Here is a 16,372-nt window from a genome sequence, read left to right as displayed (position 1 = left end):
ACAACTAGTGAAGATCATAGACAAACAAAACTGGGGGGAAGAGGAGAGGAGAGGAGAGGATGGATAAGACTAGTAGTTATAAGACCATGCAGTTAGTAAGTCATTGGCACATCTTGTAAGCTCCATTAATTGTTGCTGCTCCCCTCCCACCTCCCCCACACCCATTTAATACAGAAGATACAAATGGCATAGGTGGTATGCCGAGCAAAAGAGAGGGTGTGCTGGGAGTCAAAGAAAATGGAGCTGGAGGGCAGCATTTCCCACTAGTCATCACTGGCATAAAGGCCCATGGGGAACTATTACATTCTGGTGGAAGTTAGAGGAAACTAAGTCCAATTTTGCTACCTCAGCCAGGATTAGCTTTAGAGTCACCTTTGATATCCACCTCACCGAGCTACTCTGAGTCTTCTTCCAGCACAACTGAGAATTTAACCCTCAAATGCATAGTGAGATCATATGCAGAGATGGCAACAAATATTATTTTTATGTCATACGAGAACAACTAATATATTTGATTAGTTTAGAATAATTACTGTCACATAAATCTAGCCCTTTCAGTAGCATGATCACTGTTTTCCATCATGAAGCAGAGGGAGTGAAATCTTATCTGTGTGTACAGAGTTGATCTTAAGATTTGTGGGATGCCAATAGAGAAATTAGATGACGGATCAGTTCTCTTTCTAGGGTCATTATCAAAGTGGACTGATCTGGAGTTGGGAGCAATTTTCTTGTTCCAACCAGCTCCTGGCATTAGAGAAGGAAAGATCAGACTGCCCTCTGTGTCAATACGGAGCTTCCACAAACAATGGGTATCTAAGTAATCATTTGTGTTGCTTGTGTCTCAGGCTGAACTTGTTTGTAGAGGACAAAACGGTTTTCCTTTCCAGGATGACACTATATATGCTGTATGAGTATATGTGAGAGATACTCATAATGAAGTCTTAACACAGATGAGATCACAAAACTTCAGAACTTGCCTGATTTCCTGCTTTATTAAAAAATGAACCAAACCAACTGGTAGGAAGAATTTAATTTAAAAAAGGGTGAAAGACAATTGGGAATCATTTAAGAACATCTTATTAGATGCTGAAAAACTACAAGCCCACAAGAAGAAGGCCATACTGGTGAAAAAAATCAACCTAGTTTAAAGAAGTTAAGTATAAAAATTAAGTAAATAATAAAATATTAATATTAATAATAATAATAAATGCAATAAGAGGAAGTTGATAGTAATATATATATCAATCAGATATTAGGAATTGTAGAAAATTGATAAGGGAAGCTAATGGACAGCAGGAGAAATCCAGAAGAGTTAAAAACAATAAGGAGGTATTTCGTTTCATATATTAGGAACAAAAAGAATCCTGACCATGGTATTGGTCCAATACTAGATGGAAATGGCAGAATTATCAATAATAATGCCAAAAAGCTAGAAGTGTTCAATCACTATTTCTGTTCTGTATTTGGAGGAAAAAAAGATGACATAGTCTCATCATATGGTGATGATAACACTCTTTCAGTTACATTAGTATTCCGGAGGATGTTAAACAGAAGCTACTAATGTTAGACATCTTTACAGTTAGCAGATGCAAATAACTTGAATCCAAGAGTTGTATAAGAGGTGGCTGAGGAGCTTGTTGGATCATTAATGTTGGTTTTCAGTAAGCCTTGGAGCACTAGGGAAGTTCTAGAAGACTGGAAGCAAGCAAAGGTTGTGACTTGGTATTGCCAACAGTTTGATCAAAAAACTAGAATAATATAAAATGAACATGGCATACATTATATTGACTAAAAACTGCCTAACTGATAGGTCTCAAAATGTTCTGATAGATGTGTTTCCAATGGGAGCCCACAGGGATCAGTTCTTGGCCTTATGCTATTTAATATTTTTATCAATGACTTGGAAGAAAACATTAAATCATCACTGATAACATTTGCAGATGACACAAAAATTGTGGGAGTAGTAAACAATGAAGAGGACAGTTCATTGATTCAGAGTGATATGGATGCTTGTAAATAGGATACAATAAGAACATAAGAATGGCCATACAGGGTCAGATCAAAGGTCCATCCAGCCTAGCATCCTCTCCCAGCAACCAATGCCAGGTGCCCCACAGGGAATGAACAGAACAGGCAATCCTCAAGTGATTCATCCCCTTTTGCCCATTCCCAGCTTCTGGCAAACAGAGGCTAGGGATACCGTCCCTGCCCAAATATGTGTTTTAATACAGCTAATTGTAAAAGTATACTTCTAGGAACAAAGAATGTAGGCCATACTTACAGCATTGGGGATTCCATCTTGGGAAGCAGTGATAATGAAAATGATTTGGAGATCATGATGGATAATCAGATGAACATAAGCTCCCAGTGTGATGCTGTAGCCAAAAGAACTAATGTGATCTTGGGATGCATGAACAGGGGAAGCTCAAGTAGGAATTGGGAGGTTATTTTACATTTATGTTTGGCTCTGGTGTTATCGCTGCTGGAGTACTGTGTCCAGTTCTGATGTCCACAATTCAAGAAGGATGTTGATAAATTGGAGAGCATTTAGAGAAGAGCCAGAAGAATGATTAAAGGATTAGAAAACATGTGATATAGTGATAGATTCAAAGAGCTCAGTTTACTTTGCTTAACAAAGAGAAGCTTAAGAAGTTACTTGATTACAGTCTATAAGAATATGAGAATAGCCATACTGGGTCAGACCAATGGTCCATCTAGCACAGTATCCTGTCTTCCGACAGTGGCCAACGCTAGATGCTTCAGAGGGAATAAACAGAATAGCTAATCATCAAGTGATTCATCCCCTGCTGCCCATTCCCAGCTTCTTGCAAACAGAGCTAGGGACACTTTTGCATCCCTGTCCATACTGGCTAATAGCCACTGACAGACCTATCCTCCATGAACTTATCTAGTTCTTTTTTGAACCTTGTTATAGTCTTGGCCTTCACAGCATCCACTGGCAAAGTTTTCCATGGGTTGACTGTGAGTTGTGTGAAGAAATACTTTATTTTGTTTGTTTTAAACCTACTGCCTATTAATTTTATTTGGTGATTCCTAGTTCTTGTGTTATGAGACGGAATAAATAATACTTCCTTATCTACTTTCTCCACAGCAGTCATGATTTTATAGACCTCTATCATACCCCCCCTTAGTTATCTCTTTTCCAAGCTGTAAAGTCCCATTTTTATTAATCTCTTCTCATAATCTGCCCTCATGCCTTACAAAGCCCTCCTGAAGCCTGAAACAATACAGTCTCTCATTGTTTCCCTCCAGATACTTCCTCAAAATTCCTTCCTTTCACTCTGGTTTATCACACAATCCTCTACTTCCACTCTACCTCAGCTTCTCTCTTTTCTGAAATTCAACTTTTAGTGCTGTAAATCACCAACATATTTTTAAATCTAAGTTCAAACACATTATTTTAAAAACAAATTAGAAGTCATGTACGTAAAACACTTGATATTATTTTACTGTAATGCCTGAAGTTTACATCAGTCCCTCTGGAAACTACATCCCCCAGAATGCCTTGATCCTGGATAAGGGGGCTTACCCAGCTTATCCTGCACCTTCTCTAAAAAGGTCAACACCCTCTGTTATTGAGGGACATTAAGTGGCTTCAGTGAGGGCAGGTGAAGATATTGCCAGAGACTCATTAGTGAATTAGGTTCTGAAATTGAGAGATGCTGAATTCTTGCAACTCAACCTCTCTGGGCCTGATGTGTACCTCACTTACATGGGTATAAATCATGAGTAACTCCATTGAACTCATTAAAAACTCAGTAAAATGAGAGTTTGGCCCAGAGCTCTTGATTGTGGGTTGTATAAAGTCAGCAGTCTAGATGCTGCATTCCAGGTGCAGAGTAATTTTGGTATAACATCATCCCATGTCTTCAGCAGTTTGTTGTTGTTTTTACACCTGAAATTTCAACAAAAAAACAGGAGGGAGAAATTTTCTGAATTATTTTCAAGAAATGCTGTTGTTTGGTTTTGACCAGCGCTAAGGAAAACACAGTGGAGAATTGAGCCCAATGTCTTCCTCTGGCTAGCTTCTCAGGGAAGGGATATAATTATCACTATACTCAGTACAGTCCTGCTTCATCATCATCCCTGGTCTCCATAGATCAAAAGTGAGGCAAATGAGATTAAACAAATATACAAGTGGAGCTTTTAAAGGGGAAAATGTGTGGAAAACCTCATAGTTTCATAGTTGAAAGCTGATTCGGCCTCATCTCTAGCCAGTTATGATTTCAAGATAAACACTGTCTGTCTGGAGCAGCTGAGTCTCCTTTTGTTTCAGGAAATCTGTCTTTAGCCCATGTAAAATGGATTTGATTTTGCCAGATCAGACTGGCTGCATTGTCAAAATAATGGTTGAACCTGCATTGCTTTAACAGGATACTCTCTCTCACACACACATGCACTGTTTTGACTCCTGCCACCCCAGTTGTGGCTGTCCTTCAGCGTATTTGACAATTAGATGAAGAGTGGTTAAAGCTTCTCTGGGAAGGACCACAAAATATAAATCACTTTGGACAAAGAAGGTTTTGAATTCTGTTATGGGAAGCAAATTTCTTTGCTATGCAGAAAAGAAATAAAGTAAATAAAAATAAAATGAAATCAATCACATTTAGCCATTGACAGAATATCAGCAGCAGCAGCAGAGGATAAAGGTAACAAGTGCCACAGTTGAGATGATTTGAGATTTCAAAGGAAGTTTACTGCTCTGAATTTTATTTCTGCTGTGACCCAGGCTGGTTGGCATGCCCACCTTCAGGTCCCTTGCATTCATCACACATTATCTCTCACTATTTCATAGGCAGACCGCTGAGGCTGGTATGATTTTTTTTCACACCTGATTTCCTTAAAACAGTCTCACAACCTAGAACTCAGAACAAAGTAAGGATGGGAAAGCTCATTTCCTAAGAATGAACAGTTAAAAAATGAAAACTGGGCAAAAAGGAGGGAGTTTCACATTCCTTCCCCATTTCAAAAATTAAGAGATCACAAGTTCACACACTGTTTTTAATCTATCAGACTGCATGCCGGTCTGAGGTTGGAAAAGGTACAGATACAATGCAGGCTTCTCTCTCTGCCCTATTGCAATTTATCCCTGAACTTGGGTGACTTGTTCTGGGGCAAAAGGACAAACTTAGCCAGGGCCTCATTTGATGAAAGGCAGAAGATTGTGATCAAGTGCATATGGGATCAGGGTTGGAGGAGAGGTTGGCATTTTTATGGAATAATGATGATTAGTAAAAGCAGACTTCTGAAATGTTTCTGTGAATACCTCTACAGCCCAGCCTTCATGGTGTCCACAGATTTATCATCTATAGACAGAAATATAACAGAGGCATTCAGCACTAAGGTATCTCATTTTGGATAAATCCTGTCATAGAGCTGAAAATCCTGGGCATCATGGACAGCAGGAGCCAAATAGGTCACTTAATGTTTTCCATTCTCATGTCATTCTCTGAAGAACCTCACAACTTAAAAGCTCAATAGTTTGAAGAACAGGTAAAACTGATTCAGTTTCGTAGTGGAAAAGAGGATCAACAGTCTAGTAAGGATGGACAAACATATTTGGACAAAAGAGAGACCCAACAACTGACAAGTACTGAATGGACTTGAACTTTTGAAGATTTTTGTTTGTTGCATTTTTCTTAAAAGTATTTGCATATGCTTTGTACTCCATGGTTAAGGATAAGACTGAAATCAGAAATATTCCAAAAATTGACACGTTATTTCAAACCCTGACCAAAACTGGAAGTACTGACAATCCCACGAGAAAGTCTGTTCTCCTAAGCCTTTCTTGACTAAAGCACTTTCTGGTCTAAAAAGACTTAGATAAGACTCTGAACATTTGAATATGTATACCAAATAAACCTTTGAACTGTCTTTATTTAAGAGGGAAAAATACTATATTTATTTTTCTTTACATCTATATTTTATAGAGGCAGAAGGAAATGCTCTCTCCTGAAATCTGACTATGATAGGAGATGGGCATCTCTGTGGGGTACAGTGAGAGATAAGAGCCTGAGAGCTGACAGAGATAGAGGATCGAGTAGCAAAGACTAGGCCGATTAGCAGGGAGGATAAATAAATGTGAGTATGGCCTGAAAGAAAGAGGAGAGAGAGAGAGAGAGAGAGAGAGAGAGAGAGAGAGAGATTGTATGTCTGACAAATCAGGGAGCAAAGAGAAGCTGACAAGATAGAAAAAGACAGCATTATCAAGGAGATATTTCCTTGGGACATACAGTATAGTATTTTTAGCCAAAGTGGCTGTGAAAGCCTGAGAGATCTGGAGTATATATATATGTTTTTCTTTCACTCCAAAATGAATCAGCAGCTGGATCTGAAATCTGTTATGATCTGACTTGGGCTTATTCTCCTTCTGTGTACAATGTATGTCTTTAATCAAAGGAAATCCAGACCAGGAGACTTACAGGATTATTTTTTAGCAGCTTTGGAAGACAGTTGCTTGTAAAACATGCCAAGAATGAAGTTTCCAGTGGCAACGTTTAACACCATTGTACTTTATTCCCAGGAGGGCATGTTGGCATAGCTTTAAACATACTGAGCTGCTGTTTCTGAGTCTGTGACAAAATACAGCATAAACCTCTCTCTCTGCTTCCTCTGCTTCTCATCCCAACCCCTAAGAGGATAATCTTAGAGGAGGAGCCTAGAGACTAAATCACTTTTCACCCCCAAGGTAGAGTCCTTTTCAAGGCAGAGGAATAATGACAACGAACATAAGTTTAGACAGGATATGCCATTCCTAAGATTCTCAAGGCACTTTACAAACTTACAAACACATTGAAATACAAAGGTTAGATACTGGTAGGGGCCACCTCATCCATTACCATTAAAATGCAGCCGCCTCAAAGGTGAAATCTGGAAGCTTTTCAGCAGCTCACATCAACACTTAACCAAAGCTTGTGACAGCAATTGAAGATTGTGGGCTCGATTTTCAGTTGCTCCATTCCTGCACTCGAGGCAGGGGCAAATGTAGCTCTTAGCCTCAGCACTGCTCTGTCTTAAATTTGGCTTCCCATCACTAGCCAAAAGTGCAAATGCACTCTAGCTACACCACCTCTCTAGCTTCTATTCACCCCAGACATGCATACAATGCCCCCTAAACCAGGAGCTGGGAGCAGAGCCAATGCAGAGTCCTTGATGCAGTTCTACACCACCCAGATGCTCCTGTGCAGGTTTTTTTTTTTTAAGGGTAGCACTTATCCAAATTGCAACTGGATCAGGAAAATAGGATTAACACCAACAACTACTGAGAAAAGAGCTATGGGACCTTTAACAACCACCAATGATCAGAAAACACGGAAGTCTTCAGAAGGTTGGTGAAGCAGGACTTATTCATCCCTTAAGAGAGAGACCCCCATTTTCTTCTTCTGAACCTTTAGAAGGAAACACATAAAACAACCCTGGGGAAATAATTCCCCCACTAACAGTGTTAAGCAAGTCAAATACATTAATATATCAGGTGCTTTAAAATTGAATGAAAAATGGATTAGTTAGCGAACAACAAAAAAGCTAATCTTTACAGCTGAAGCTGCAGCTCCTCCCCAAGCTCCTCTAAATCTTTTCAGTGAAACATATTTTCTGGCTTACTCTTTGATCCCTATCATTGTACAACAGTATGCATCCAAGATATGACATTCTCTTTGGTTTGAAATGATGAAACAGCATATCTGGCAGGGGTACATGTATTGGTACCTGTCCACCTGGGAGTTCCTGCATGTAACCAATCACTGCCGTCACTTCCTTTGAACACACAGCCTTATTTAGAAGAAAATTTGGCAGTCTTTTTCAGACTAAGGTTGTGACATTGCCCCTGCCTGATGGTTCCATTTACCGACCTTTAGCAGCACTGCGATTGGCACACAAAGAAAGATGAAATGTGTTCAGGAATCACTGAGTTCATTCTGTTTTTATTAAGGAAGCAGAACATCTTCTGTGTTTTCATTTTATATTATGACTTTTCTTTGGCAATTTGAATGAAAGCTATGCAGAGACCTGAGTTGAATTTAAAGGGGCATGGCCCCTAAAGGTCTGAAATGTGGTATTTTATTTTCTTATTTGCTAGAGCTACTATCTATCTAAGATACATGCATGGCTACCATTACCATAGTATCCGAGCACCTCACAACCTTTAATACATTTATCTTTACAACATCCCAGGTGGTAGGGAAGTGCTTTTACCCCCATCTGCTAAACTGAGACCCATTTATAAGAAATGAGGCATAGCGAGACAAAATGATTTGCCAGGTTCACTCAGAAAGATTGTGGGGAGAGCAGGGACTTGAACCATAGGTGTCCAAAGTTAACTCCCCACCCACTCAACCATCCTTCTTCTACACTAGAGAATTCTAGAGAGTACACTATATGCTAGAGAATAAAACTCCTGGGATCTCTTTTTATTGCTAAGTCATTACAAAAGACTCCTACCCCACCACCTCATTCTTACTTGGTGATTTTTCTGTCTCCATTTTTATTTTGACATTTGGGGGTTTGTTCTATTTTAGAGTGAGGGTAACCACCCTGGAGAAGGCAATCAATCTACCACACCCATCATCTCTGGAAGCTGAACTAACCAGGAGACAGAAAATATGGGCAGCTGAGAGGAGTCATAAGAATAACAGAATAAAATAAGCTGCAGTACAAAGGTTGTAATAACAGGCTGCTGATAGTCTCTTCTGTTATTATTATCCATCCCTGTCATATTCTCATCAGACTGTAATTAATGCCTATCACATGCCCTGTGCTCTTCCAGTTTTAGAACTCCCTTCCCACTCTCAGTTCATTTATTTCTTTGACATTACTGCAGTTCTATGTATCTGTGCCTTTTCTAACTTAAGTTATTATAAAAATAATACTTTGCATGGCAGGCAGCATTAGTGAATGTTTATATAAGGGAACAGAGTCCGGAGACTGGGATTCAAAAGCTGGATCCGCAACTGATTTACTCTATGACCTTGGCCAAGTCATTTGTTTCTCTTTAGCTCAGCTTCCTCATCCGTTAAATGGGGATACTTGATGCAAATGCACTATATAAGAGAAAAGTATTACTATTTATTGTCTGTGATATGGGGACAATTATCATCAGAAAGAAATCACTGTGTAAGTGCAAAGAATTATAGCAAATTTCTAGATCGCACTTTTCCCTCTGGGAACCTGAAAGTGCTGTTTAAATATGCATTAATTAAGCCTTAGTATAGCCATGCAAGGTAGGTAAAGGAAAAGTACTTACCTATAAATTTTGTTCTCTGAAGATATATATCCTAATGGATCACCCATCTTGGATCAATTCTTTCTTAACATGGCCATGCATTAACTCTGATAGCTGGTAAGTCCTCACTTGTTAATTTATGGGTGCATACACATACCCCTGAGGTAGCTTCTCAGACTGCCCATTACAGTTTTATAGGAAGTCATTTTATTGTAAAGAAAAGGCAGGGAATTGGGAGCATAACTCTCCAAAGAAAATCCAACTAAATATAAAAGAGAATGTTTACTGATGGTAAGGTACTACATTTAGCACTAAATTGAAAAGGAATAACGCGGAACATCTATAGAGAGTTAATTTCAGTTCTTCATTGTATATATTTGCACTAGACACCTTATCCAATCAGATATAAACATGCCATGTGACCTGTGTATCCATTCAAAACAGCTCAAATTGGGAATTTCAAAAAAATGGAAGAAATACTCATAGAACATATACTTTCAATCAGCTTCCATCGGTTCAGGTAAAACACTGATGGGATGATTTTGCGGGGGGGGGGGGGGGGGGGGGGGAATGGTGGAAATTATGAGATGTTCACAGACAATGAAGGAAGAGAACAAAAGGCAAAAGAGTTTAAATAAATTATTTGTATTAGTTCTTTCAATTCTAGTGCTGGATGATTATAACTGATATAGTGGAGTACAGAAATATAGGTAATATCTTTGATAGAATGGACATAACCCACTAAGAGCTTTATATCTCACGTTCTCATAGCCAGGCTTAAAGAGACTCTAGGAATGTCTCACTGAAAAAAGAAGCTCTGTTTTTCCATATTTGATTTAACATCTGCTCTCAGAAGTGGCCTAAAATAGAGCTAAAAGACTGCTATATTGTTTCGATACATTAGGCAGTTTGACCTCTTCAGATTAATGTCAAAAGTATTGGCATAAATCATTGAAAGCATAATGAAGAAGAGAGGCTTTGCAATGCACTGGGCTGCGTTGTGTCAACATGCTTTGCAACACCCTGCACTATCAAACATGCTAGGAATGTGTAATGACAATTGAAATTTTCCTGCATTTATCCTATGGAAACATGGCCAGTCTGGTTGTTTTGCACTGACTTATTGCACGCAGTTCTGTCAAGATCTCAATACCACAAGTATGCAGGAGAAATTGCAATTAAACTAAAATACCTTTTTTTTTTTTTTTTTAAGTATTTTTAAAAGTGAAAAGGATAAAGAATATCCCTTACGTCCACTCAGGGATGAGAAAGTCTCTTTACACTTAGCCTTTAAAACCATTGTGATTTATAATGTCATACCTTACCAGAAAAAAATCATATTCTTCACTATCCATTGCATTATAAAGAAGGAATGTTAATTATCCTTTTTTTGTACTTCCAATAGCAGGACAGCCTTAATTCCATCTACCCTGAAAATATGCTCCGACCACAAGTATTCGAAAGCAATGTAACACCTGTGAGTCACACAAGAATGAAACAATGACAGCAAAGAGCCAGAATTGTCCTTCTTTGGTGTGAAATGCGTTCGTGATATTATCAGACTGGTCACATGACATGAAAAAGAGGTATTCACAAGTCTGTCTGTCACAGACTTATGTCCTGTCCAAAGCCTACTGACTTCAGTGGCCTTTGGATCAGGCCCATACTAAGGACCAAAATATCTATTGGTGTAAATGGGCAACATTCAGTTAAAGTCAATGCCGCTACACCCACGTACGCAAGCAGAAAATATGGTTCTCATAATTAACTGTATAAAATAGTGGTCTGTGCCACATAAGCTGTTCAAAGCTGGCCAGAGGATAATAATTCCATTTCACGACAACTTTTGAGGTTTCAGAAGCCAAACCTTTTGAATGTTTACACAAATTACAATTGTGTGGAAATGTCCATTTTTTATTTAAAAGATCTGTTTTCTATTCAGCTCTCTCTCTCACCAGAAGTAACTAGACCTGGGCCCCTGAAGCCTTCTGGTCAAAAACGTAGTTGAAATCAGTATGTCTCCTTGAAACATTTCAGCTTCAACAAAAAGCATAATTATATTAAAATACATTTAATTGAACATGGTCTGACCAGCTCAAATCACATTTACAAGGTAGGGATGACCCTGAGCCCGGATATATGTGTAACCCGGGTACTCTTTATACTCACACAAGATACACTTTTGGGAGACACATTTTTAGAACCCGGTCCCACATTTTTCTCTCAGAATCTGAGGGTTTAATTTTGCATCCACAATTAGTTACAGGCATAATTTAGGGCTAGAGTTTCAATGTCCTAAAGCAAAATATTGTAGCCTGATCTATATATTATGAATAAAAATGCCCAGTTATCACTTTGAAGGTTGATAGGGTCCTTGTCCCAAGATCAGGCCCAGTATTATTAAAATTATTATATAGTTGGGAACCCCGATGTGCACAGGTGCAACACTCACACTATCGGAACTCTTTTCTATTTACAAATCAATAATTTATTAATACATTGAGCACAGTCACACACACTCTAACACAGGAAGGTAGATAGAGATAATACAGAAAGTGCATCTGAACATCCATACTCGCATCATCCCTTGCAGAACACCCTAAAATGTTAGCCTTTATCTTCCTCATTACTGTCACCTTCCTCATCTTCACCATCATTCTGACCCTTCCCAAGAGCTACATCTCCCTCTTCCACTGCCCCAGGCTGGGATGACACTTTTATAATATGTTACGCTGATGTTACCATGTTTAATGCATCGTCAATAGGGGTTTCTCGCCTCTTCCTGATTTGTATTTTCTTCCCTCACCAATGTGAAGGTGTCCTTCTTCTATAGGTTAGTGTATTTATGATTTCATCCCATTATCGTATATATCAGTTTGTTGCCATGGCACTCTTTTGGTCGGATGTTCCTTCCAAAACCTTCCAGAAGCTTGTGTCAGTTCATGTTCTGTGGTTGGCTGATGTCATTATGGACAAAATTCCCCTCTAAACTCTACTTTCAGTTCCCCCAAACCTAAGTTTATCCATACCAAAATTCATAGGCCTCAAGCATAATGCTAGGTTTCAGAGTAGCAGCCGTGTTAGTCTGTATTCGCAAAAAGACGAGGAGTACTCGTGGCACCTTAGAGACTAACCAATTTATTTGAGCATAAGCTTTTGTGAGCTACAGCTCACTTCATCTGATACATTCAGTGGAAAATACAGTGAGGAGATTTATATACACACAGAACATAATGCTAACTGCTGAAGCCAATGTCTTATAGGATACAAGCCTGTAGGTTCCTTTCAGTACTGCTGAATATAATAAAGCAGAATATAATGCAAAACAGTGAATATAATACAGGTAAGCTGGCCCACTAGGCTATAATATAGGGGCCCAAGCTCACCATACAAGCATATATGGCATTTTCAGAAGGACAATTATGACCTGTGCAAGACCTGGAAATAAGGTATAAATTTTTAACAGTGAAAATAATTAGCCATTGGAATAATTTACCAATGGTTGCGGTACAGTCTCCATCGCTGACAATTTTAAAATCAAGATTTTTCCTCTAAAAGATCTGCTCTAGGAATTTGGCGGGGTGTGGGGGGGAAGTTCTATGGCCTGTTTTAAACAGGAGGTCAGATTGGATGATCACAATGTCCTTGGAATCTATGAATATGCAGGTTCAAAGTACCTAATTGCTCCCACTACTCAGGTATTTAGATGTCTAAAGGACATACACTTCATCCTCAGTTATTTTCACTTGCAATATTGTGGGTCCAAATCTGTCTATTTTGTCATTTATATGGTTTCCATCACCATCAATACCGGAGAAGCTCACAAACATTAGCAAATTTGTCCTCAGAACACTGCTGTGAAGTAAGGTAACATTAATCACGTTTTACAGATGAGGAACTGAGGCATGGAGAGATAGAATGACTTGCTGATGGGTCACTCAGGAAGTCCGTGACCAAGAATTGAACCCAGGTTTCCTGAGTCCTGGTCCTGAACCATGAGAGCCTTCTTCCTCTCCAAGGACCATTGGGTAAGACCAGGCTGACAATTAGACCTTATGTATCCTGTGTGTATACCTTCTTTTTCCTTCAGAGTTCCTTGAAACTCCATCCAAGATTTACATGCAGATACATCCCACTCCGTATGCAGTTATTCTGTATCCTGAAATCCTAATATACTGAATGTTAAAGGATCCCTAAATAAAGGGCTCATGAAATGTTGTGTTGCCATCATATACAATAATATTTTGCTTTGATTATGCAAATGCAATGTCATATGAATCCATTATGTAAGGTAAATTCTTAAAGCTTGTTACCCTTTCTTCTCCATTTTAACTTGTTTGACTCTAGGCAGAGCTCAGTGGGACCACTCCTGTATAAATGTACTCATGTGCATATGTCAGGGTTCCCTCCCCGCTCTGAACTCTGGGGTACAGATGTGGGGAACCGCATGAAAGACCCCCTACACTTATTTCTACCACCTTAGGTTAAAACTTCTCCAAGGCACAAATCCCTTCTTGTCCTTGGATGGTATTTGCTGCCACCACCAAGTGAGTTAGACAAAGATTCAAGGAAAAGAACCACTTGGAGTTCCTGTTCCCCAAAATATTCCCCCCTAGACCCTTCACCCCCTTTCCTGGGGATGCTTGAGAATAATATCCTCACCGATTGGTACAGGTGAGCAAAGACCAAATCCCTGGCTTTTTAGGACACTAAAGCCAATCAGATTCTTTAAAAAAACAGAATTTTATTAGAAAGAAAAAACAAAGTAAAAGAAACACCTCTGTAAAATCAGGATGGAAGGTAATTTTACAGGGTAATCAGATTCAAAACACAAAGGATTCCTTTCTAGGCAAAACTTTAAAGTTACAAAAACAGGGATAAACCTCCCTCTAAGCATAGGGAAAATTCACAAGCTAAAAGAAAAGATATTCTAATGCATTTCCTTGCTATTACTTACTATTCCTGTAATTTTAGATGTATCATTCAGTAGGAGCTGGATTACTTGCTTGGTCTCTCTCTTTGTCTTCTGACAGAACACAACACAGAGCACAAAAACAAAAACTCCCCTCCCCACCCGCCCGCCCCAGATTTGAAAGTATCTTCTTTCCCCATGGTCCTTCTGTTCAGGTGCCAACTAGGTTAATTGAACTGATTAACCCCTTACAGGTAAGGGAATTCTGTAATTCTGGCCAAGAGGGATTTTATATTACTGCATACATAAAGGTTGTTACCCTTCCCTTTATATTTATGACAGCATATATGCATGATTGGGGCTTTAGACTGTCAGTTCTCTGGGACCGGGAATTTACTTATCTATGTCTTTCTGTAAATATATTTAAGTCTGTATGTAAATTTACATAGGACTTTGCTATGACCTTATTCAAAGCCTACTGAAGTCAATGAAAAGATCTCCTATTGACTTCAACATGCTTCAGACCATCAGTATCAAATAATATCATGAAATGCACAATAATACCTACATAAGGAAGTTAGTTTATCACATTTTTGGCATTTTCTTTGGTCAAGCAATTGAGTAGTGAAACATAATATAGACATGAATATGGTTTTGTTCTTTCTGTTCCAGTGTTTAAAAATAAGCAATCTGAGCCAACGCCACCCTGGAAGTGCAGCATCAGGGAGAAAGCAAACAAACAAAAACCAGACACCTCAGTGACAATTCCAGAAAGTGCAATATGATAAATAGACAAAGCACTATGTTACTGTGTTTCAAGGAGGAAAAAAATGCTATTAACACCAACCAGAATTTTTAATATCTATGTAAGGCTTTTACTCAGATCTTTACTGTTTGGTATGCTGTAGTAAATGGTTGAGGTCAGTAATGCTGTGGTCTAGAGTGTTGAAATATTTATCCATGGAATGGCCCAGCTTGTTAGTAATGAGAACAGATTGATGATGTTGGAAATGCTTATTAGATCATTTCTGGTTTTACCTATTCATCATTTATCGTTGGCAGACTCTGTAGCATGGGGAAGACAGAAAACATTCTGTAAGGAGAAACTGGGCAAAAAATGAATTTTCAAGTATAGGGGGTTTGTCCCTCGTATATCTATGGAACATCTGAAATGGCTTATTGGCAAGGAGAAATCTGGACAGTAGTAATGCTGAAAGAGACCTAGGGTTGTCTCAGGGACAGGGGTTTGTTGATGAGTTTCCAGTGTAATATGTTAGTGAACAAGACCAATGCAATTTTGAGGCTGTATAAGCAGAGGAAGTTTGTGACAGAGCAGAGAGATAAGAGCCCTTCCCTGTGTGGCTTTGGTTCAACCTCAACTGAAATGTTTTTAATTCTGGGAGCTTCATTACCAAATCTATATGCATAAACTGCAGGGAATTTTGAGAACAGAATTTCGGGAAGGGTTGTCTGCAGGGATTCCTTTTGCAAAAAAATGCAAATTGCACTCACCTGAGATTCTCAGGCCACTGTGTCCTGGTGTGCTTCAACCCTGGCATACAGCAATCAGAGTGTGCATTCCCCAATCAGGTTCTACCGCCGAAAGGATGATTAAAATTGAGGTTGGGGCTTCCCAGAGGCCCAGCTAAAATATGCTGATTTATGCCTCTTCCCTGGTCAGTACCACACTCTTTGCGCGGTTTAGGTGACCAAGGCCTCTCAGCAGAGAGAAAGTTGTGAATTCTTTACTCTGGAACCACCTCCCCTCCTGATGAACCTTCTGCCATGGCATAAATTCAATAGTTCAGAAATAATGGAGCCCTATGAGAGATAAATACTATGGCTCATATCTTCTGGTGGTGTATTTAGAGTAAGTCAATGTAGCAATGCCACTTTACACCAGCTGGGGATATGGCTTTGTGTATATATAGCTTGGGAAGAGTGCAACTCATGAAGGATATGGTAACATTCTGCAAGTATTTGAAGTCTGTAAACACCAAGGATGGAGAGAAATTATTTAGGGTCACAGAAGGGGCCATAATTAGAAGTGATGGGATGAAATTAAGAGAGGATAAAAATAGACTGAATATCAGGAACAATTTTCTGACAGTGAGATACATTAGACCAGGGATCGGAAACCTTTGGCACGTGGCCCGCCAGGGTAAGCCACCTGGCAGGCCAGGCCGGTTTGTTCACCTGCTGTGTCCACAGGTTCGGCC

General features: G+C 39.2%; 1 long non-coding RNA gene across 1 annotated transcript; it reads right to left on the bottom strand.

Moving 5' to 3' along the window:
* Positions 1-5,429: 5,429 nt before the first annotated feature.
* LOC122466211 lies at positions 5,430-14,090 on the bottom strand. Its single transcript, XR_006291564.1, has 3 exons — positions 13,914-14,090; positions 11,757-11,759; positions 5,430-5,441 (listed from the first exon to the last, which is right to left on the bottom strand). It is a non-coding gene; the product is annotated as an uncharacterized LOC122466211 (long non-coding RNA).
* Between the last annotated feature and the right edge of the window lie 2,282 nt (positions 14,091-16,372).

Source organism: Chelonia mydas, chromosome 6 (genome assembly GCF_015237465.2).
Source record: "Chelonia mydas isolate rCheMyd1 chromosome 6, rCheMyd1.pri.v2, whole genome shotgun sequence".
Lineage (NCBI taxonomy): Eukaryota > Metazoa > Chordata > Testudines > Cheloniidae > Chelonia > Chelonia mydas.
The sequence above is the reverse complement of the archived record's forward strand: the minus strand, read 5'-3'. Positions and strand labels throughout refer to the sequence as shown.